Source organism: Etheostoma spectabile, unplaced genomic scaffold (assembly GCF_008692095.1).
Source record: "Etheostoma spectabile isolate EspeVRDwgs_2016 unplaced genomic scaffold, UIUC_Espe_1.0 scaffold00018493, whole genome shotgun sequence".
Lineage (NCBI taxonomy): Eukaryota > Metazoa > Chordata > Actinopteri > Perciformes > Percidae > Etheostoma > Etheostoma spectabile.
In genome coordinates, this window is record NW_022604288.1 from 57,695 (window position 1) to 64,558 (window position 6,864).

Genomic DNA, 6,864 nt, shown 5'->3' on the forward strand with positions numbered 1-6,864 from the left:
TTAAAGTTCTAGAATGTCACTTGGCAATTCTAGAATGTTAGGCTGAAGTTCTAGAATGTTAAGGTGCCATTCTTGAATGTTAGCTCTAAGTTCTAGAATGTTAAGCTGCAGTTCTAGAATGTCACTTGGCAATTCTAGAATGTTAGGCTGAAGTTCTAGAATGTTAAGCTGCAGCTCTAGAATGTTAAGGTGCCATTCTTGAATGTTAAGCTGCAGTTCTAGAATGTTAAGCTGCAGTTCTAGAATGTTAAGTTTAAGTCCTAGAATGTTAAGCTGCAGTTCTAGAAAGTTAAGCTTCCATTCTAAAATGATAAGTTACAATTCAAGAACAATAGGTTGAAGTTTTAGAACTTTTATAATGTTAGGTTTAAGTTCTCGAATGTCAGTATGCAGTTCTTGAATGTTAGGTTGAAGTTCAAGAATGTTAATTCATTACACTTCTAAAAGGTTACATTGTAGTTCTAGAATGGTAAAATGCCGTTTTAGAACGTTAAGCTACCATTCTAGAATGTTAAGTTGCAATTCAAGAACAATAGGTTGAAGTTTTAAACATTTTATAAGTTGTGGTTCTAAAACGTTACTTACAGTTCTAAAAAGTTACATTTTAGTTCTAGAATGGTGAGATGTCATTTTACAAAGTCAAGCTGCCTTTCTAGAACGTTAAGTTGCAATTCAAGAACAATAGTTTGACATTTTACAAATTTTATAAGTTGTGGTCCTAAAATGTTACTTACAAATCTAAAAGGTTACAATGTAGTTTTACAATGGTAAGCTGCAGTTTTATAATGTAAAGTGGCAATTCTAGAATGTTAAACTGCAGTTCTGGAATGTTAAGTTGCAGTTATAGAACAATAGGATGTAGTTTTAGAATTTTAAGAGTTATGGTCCTAAAATGTTACTTATAGTTCTGCAATGATATTTTGTTGTTGTAGAATGTTAGGTTTCAGTCCTACAAAGTTAATATGCAGTTGTAGAATATTAGGTTTAAGTTCAAGAATGTTAAGCTGCAGTTCTAGAACAATAGGTTGTAGTTTTAGAATTTTAAGAGTTGTAGTACTAAAATGTTACTTACAGTTCTACAATGTTATTTTGTAGTTCTCGAATGTTAGGTTTAATTTCTAGAATGTTAAGCGGTCGATCTAGAATGTTAGGTTCTAGAAAGTTAACTTTCAGTTCTGGAATGTTAAGTCTCAGTTCTGGAACAACAACAGGCATTGTCACCAGACTTTAGTATGATCTGAGGAACAGGATGTCAGCACATGCCATGATCGTAGAATGCAGGCACATTTTAGTCTGGTAAATAACAGGTATTTTTACACTGGGATGGAAGTGCTAATTTTGCAATCGACAGCTGATCTTCCCCAATACAGCCACCTGATACTATGCAGAACTCACGGATTCCCACTCTCTAAAACACAACCGCCCAACGTGGGGCTCGACCCCACGACCCTGAGATTAAGAGTCTTATGCTCTACCGACTGAGCTAGCCAGGCACTTCTTAAGATTTAAGTTGCGGTTCTAAAATGTTACTTAAAATTTCTGAAATGTAACAGTTCCAGAATATTACTTGGCAGTTCTAGAATGTTAAGCTGCAGTTCCAGAAAGTTAGGTTAAAGTTCTAGAATGTCACTTGGCAATTCTAGAATGTTAGGCTGAAGTTCTAGAATGTTAAGGTGCCATTCTTGAATGTTAGCTCTAAGTTCTAGAATGTTAAGCTGCAGTTCTAGAATGTCACTTGGCAATTCTAGAATGTTAGGCTGAAGTTCTAGAATGTTAAGCTGCAGCTCTAGAATGTTAAGGTGCCATTCTTGAATGTTAAGCTGCAGTTCTAGAATGTTAAGCTGCAGTTCTAGAATGTTAAGTTTAAGTCCTAGAATGTTAAGCTGCTTAACTAGAAAGTTAAGCTTCCATTCTAAAATGATGAGTTACAATTCAAGAACAATAGGTTGAAGTTTTAGAACTTTTATAATGTTAGGTTTAAGTTCTCGAATGTCAGTATGCAGTTCTTGAATGTTAGGTTGAAGTTCAAGAATGTTAATTCATTACACTTCTAAAAGGTTACATTGTAGTTCTAGAATGGTAAAATGCCGTTTTAGAACGTTAAGCTACCATTCTAGAATGTTAAGTTGCAATTCAAGAACAATAGGTTGAAGTTTTAAACATTTTATAAGTTGTGGTTCTAAAACGTTACTTACAGTTCTAAAAAGTTACATTTTAGTTCTAGAATGGTAAGATGTCATTTTACAAAGTCAAGCTGCCTTTCTAGAACGTTAAGTTGCAATTCAAGAACAATAGTTTGACATTTTACAAATTTTATAAGTTGTGGTCCTAAAATGTTACTTACAAATCTAAAAGGTTACAATGTAGTTTTACAATGGTAAGCTGCAGTTTTATAATGTAAAGTGGCAATTCTAGAATGTTAAACTGCAGTTCTGGAATGTTAAGTTGCAGTTATAGAACAATAGGATGTAGTTTAGAATTTTAAGAGTTATGGTCCTAAAATGTTACTTATAGTTCTGCAATGATATTTGTTGTTGTAGAATGTTAGGTTTCAGTCCTACAAAGTTAATATGCAGTTGTAGAATATTAGGTTTAAGTTCAAGAATGTTAAGCTGCAGTTCTAGAACAATAGGTTGTAGTTTTAGAATTTTAAGAGTTGTAGTACTAAAATGTTACTTACAGTTCTACAATGTTATTTTGTAGTTCTCGAATGTTAGGTTTAATTTCTAGAATGTTAAGCGGTCGATCTAGAATGTTAGGTTCTAGAAAGTTAACTTTCAGTTCTGGAATGTTAAGTCTCAGTTCTGGAACAACAACAGGCATTGTCACCAGACTTTAGTATGATCTGAGGAACAGGATGTCAGCACATGCCATGATCGTAGAATGCAGGCACATTTTAGTCTGGTAAATAACAGGTATTTTTACACTGGGATGGAAGTGCTAATTTTGCAATCGACAGCTGATCTTCCCCAATACAGCCACCTGATACTATGCAGAACTCACGGATTCCCACTCTCTAAAACACAACCGCCCAACGTGGGGCTCGACCCCACGACCCTGAGATTAAGAGTCTTATGCTCTACCGACTGAGCTAGCCAGGCACTTCTTAAGATTTAAGTTGCGGTTCTAAAATGTTACTTAAAATTTCTGAAATGTAACAGTTCCAGAATATTACTTGGCAGTTCTAGAATGTTAAGCTGCAGTTCCAGAAAGTTAGGTTAAAGTTCTAGAATGTCACTTGGCAATTCTAGAATGTTAGGCTGAAGTTCTAGAATGTTAAGGTGCCATTCTTGAATGTTAGCTCTAAGTTCTAGAATGTTAAGCTGCAGTTCTAGAATGTCACTTGGCAATTCTAGAATGTTAGGCTGAAGTTCTAGAATGTTAAGCTGCAGCTCTAGAATGTTAAGGTGCCATTCTTGAATGTTAAGCTGCAGTTCTAGAATGTTAAGCTGCAGTTCTAGAATGTTAAGTTTAAGTCCTAGAATGTTAAGCTGCAGTCTAGAAAGTTAAGCTTCCATTCTAAAATGATAAGTTACAATTCAAGAACAATAGGTTGAAGTTTTAGAACTTTTATAATGTTAGGTTTAAGTTCTCGAATGTCAGTATGCAGTTCTTGAATGTTAGGTTGAAGTTCAAGAATGTTAATTCATTACACTTCTAAAAGGTTACATTGTAGTTCTAGAATGGTAAAATGCCGTTTTAGAACGTTAAGCTACCATTCTAGAATGTTAAGTTGCAATTCAAGAACAATAGGTTGAAGTTTTAAACATTTTATAAGTTGTGGTTCTAAAACGTTACTTACAGTTCTAAAAAGTTACATTTTAGTTCTAGAATGGTGAGATGTCATTTTACAAAGTCAAGCTGCCTTTCTAGAACGTTAAGTTGCAATTCAAGAACAATAGTTTGACATTTTACAAATTTTATAAGTTGTGGTCCTAAAATGTTACTTACAAATCTAAAAGGTTACAATGTAGTTTTACAATGGTAAGCTGCAGTTTTATAATGTAAAGTGGCAATTCTAGAATGTTAAACTGCAGTTCTGGAATGTTAAGTTGCAGTTATAGAACAATAGGATGTAGTTTAGAATTTTAAGAGTTATGGTCCTAAAATGTTACTTATAGTTCTGCAATGATATTTGTTGTTGTAGAATGTTAGGTTTCAGTCCTACAAAGTTAATATGCAGTTGTAGAATATTAGGTTTAAGTTCAAGAATGTTAAGCTGCAGTTCTAGAACAATAGGTTGTAGTTTTAGAATTTTAAGAGTTGTAGTACTAAAATGTTACTTACAGTTCTACAATGTTATTTTGTAGTTCTCGAATGTTAGGTTTAATTTCTAGAATGTTAAGCGGTCGATCTAGAATGTTAGGTTCTAGAAAGTTAACTTTCAGTTCTGGAATGTTAAGTCTCAGTTCTGGAACAACAACAGGCATTGTCACCAGACTTTAGTATGATCTGAGGAACAGGATGTCAGCACATGCCATCTTGTAGAATGCAGGCACATTTTAGTCTGGTAAATAACAGGTATTTTTACACTGGGATGGAAGTGCTAATTTTGCAATCGACAGCTGATCTTCCCCAATACAGCCACCTGATACTATGCAGAACTCACGGATTCCCACTCTCTAAAACACAACCACCCAACGTGGGGCTCGAACCCACGACCCTGAGATTAAGAGTCTCATGCTCTACCGACTGAGCTAGCCAGGCACTTCTTAAGATTTAAGTTGCGGTTCTAAAATGTTACTTAAAATTTCTGAAATGTAACAGTTCCAGAATATTACTTGGCAGTTCTAGAATGTTAAGCTGCAGTTCCAGAAAGTTAGGTTAAAGTTCTAGAATGTCACTTGGCAATTCTAGAATGTTAGGCTGAAGTTCTAGAATGTTAAGGTGCCATTCTTGAATGTTAGCTCTAAGTTCTAGAATCTTAAGCTGCAGTTCTAGAATGTCACTTGGCAATTCTAGAATGTTAGGCTGAAGTTCTAGAATGTTAAGCTGCAGCTCTAGAATGTTAAGGTGCCATTCTTGAATGTTAAGCTGCAGTTCTAGAATGTTAAGCTGCAGTTCTAGAATGTTAAGTTTAAGTCCTAGAATGTTAAGCTGCTTCTAGAAAGTTAAGCTTCCATTCTAAAATGATAAGTTACAATTCAAGAACAATAGGTTGAAGTTTTAGAACTTTTATAATTTAGGTTTAAGTTCTCGAATGTCAGTATGCAGTCTTGAATGTTAGGTTGAAGTTCAAGAATGTTAATTCATTACACTTCTAAAAGGTTACATTGTAGTTCTAGAATGGTAAAATGCCGTTTTAGAACGTTAAGCTACCATTCTAGAATGTTAAGTTGCAATTCAAGAACAATAGGTTGAAGTTTTAAACATTTTATAAGTTGTGGTTCTAAAACGTTACTTACAGTTCTAAAAAGTTACATTTTAGTTCTAGAATGGTGAGATGTCATTTTACAAAGTCAAGCTGCCTTTCTAGAACGTTAAGTTGCAATTCAAGAACAATAGTTTGACATTTTACAAATTTTATAAGTTGTGGTCCTAAAATGTTACTTACAAATCTAAAAGGTTACAATGTAGTTTTACAATGGTAAGCTGCAGTTTTATAATGTAAAGTGGCAATTCTAGAATGTTAAACTGCAGTTCTGGAATGTTAAGTTGCAGTTATAGAACAATAGGATGTAGTTTTAGAATTTTAAGAGTTATGGTCCTAAAATGTTACTTATAGTTCTGCAATGATATTTTGTTGTTGTAGAATGTTAGGTTTCAGTCCTACAAAGTTAATATGCAGTTGTAGAATATTAGGTTTAAGTTCAAGAATGTTAAGCTGCAGTTCTAGAACAATAGGTTGTAGTTTTAGAATTTTAAGAGTTGTAGTACTAAAATGTTACTTACAGTTCTACAATGTTATTTTGTAGTTCTCGAATGTTAGGTTTAATTTCTAGAATGTTAAGCGGTCGATCTAGAATGTTAGGTTCTAGAAAGTTAACTTTCAGTTCTGGAATGTTAAGTCTCAGTTCTGGAACAACAACAGGCATTGTCACCAGACTTAAGTATGATCTGAGGAACAGGATGTCAGCACATGCCATGATCGTAGAATGCAGGCACATTTTAGTCTGGTAAATAACAGGTATTTTTACACTGGGATGGAAGTGCTAATTTTGCAATCGACAGCTGATCTTCCCCAATACAGCCACCTGATACTATGCAGAACTCACGGATTCCCACTCTCTAAAACACAACCGCCCAACGTGGGGCTCGACCCCACGACCCTGAGATTAAGAGTCTTATGCTCTACCGACTGAGCTAGCCAGGCACTTCTTAAGATTTAAGTTGCGGTTCTAAAATGTTACTTAAAATTTCTGAAATGTAACAGTTCCAGAATATTACTTGGCAGTTCTAGAATGTTAAGCTGCAGTTCCAGAAAGTTAGGTTAAAGTTCTAGAATGTCACTTGGCAATTCTAGAATGTTAGGCTGAAGTTCTAGAATGTTAAGGTGCCATTCTTGATGTTAGCTCTAAGTTCTAGAATGTTAAGCTGCAGTTCTAGAATGTCACTTGGCAATTCTAGAATGTTAGGCTGAAGTTCTAGAATGTTAAGCTGCAGCTCTAGAATGTTAAGGTGCCATTCTTGAATGTTAAGCTGCAGTTCTAGAATGTTAAGCTGCAGTTCTAGAATGTTAAGTTTAAGTCCTAGAATGTTAAGCTGCTTAACTAGAAAGTTAAGCTTCCATTCTAAAATGATGAGTTACAATTCAAGAACAATAGGTTGAAGTTTTAGAATTTTATAATGTTAGGTTTAAGTTCTCGAATGTCAGTATGCAGTTCTTGAATGTTAGGTTGAAGTTCAAGAATGTTAATTCATTAC

General features: G+C 34.4%; 1 non-coding gene across 1 annotated transcript; it reads right to left on the reverse strand.

The window, feature by feature from the left end:
- Positions 1-4,634: 4,634 nt before the first annotated feature.
- On the reverse strand, positions 4,635-4,707 carry trnak-cuu (transfer RNA lysine (anticodon CUU)). Its single transcript has one exon. It is a non-coding gene; the product is annotated as a tRNA-Lys (tRNA).
- Between the last annotated feature and the right edge of the window lie 2,157 nt (positions 4,708-6,864).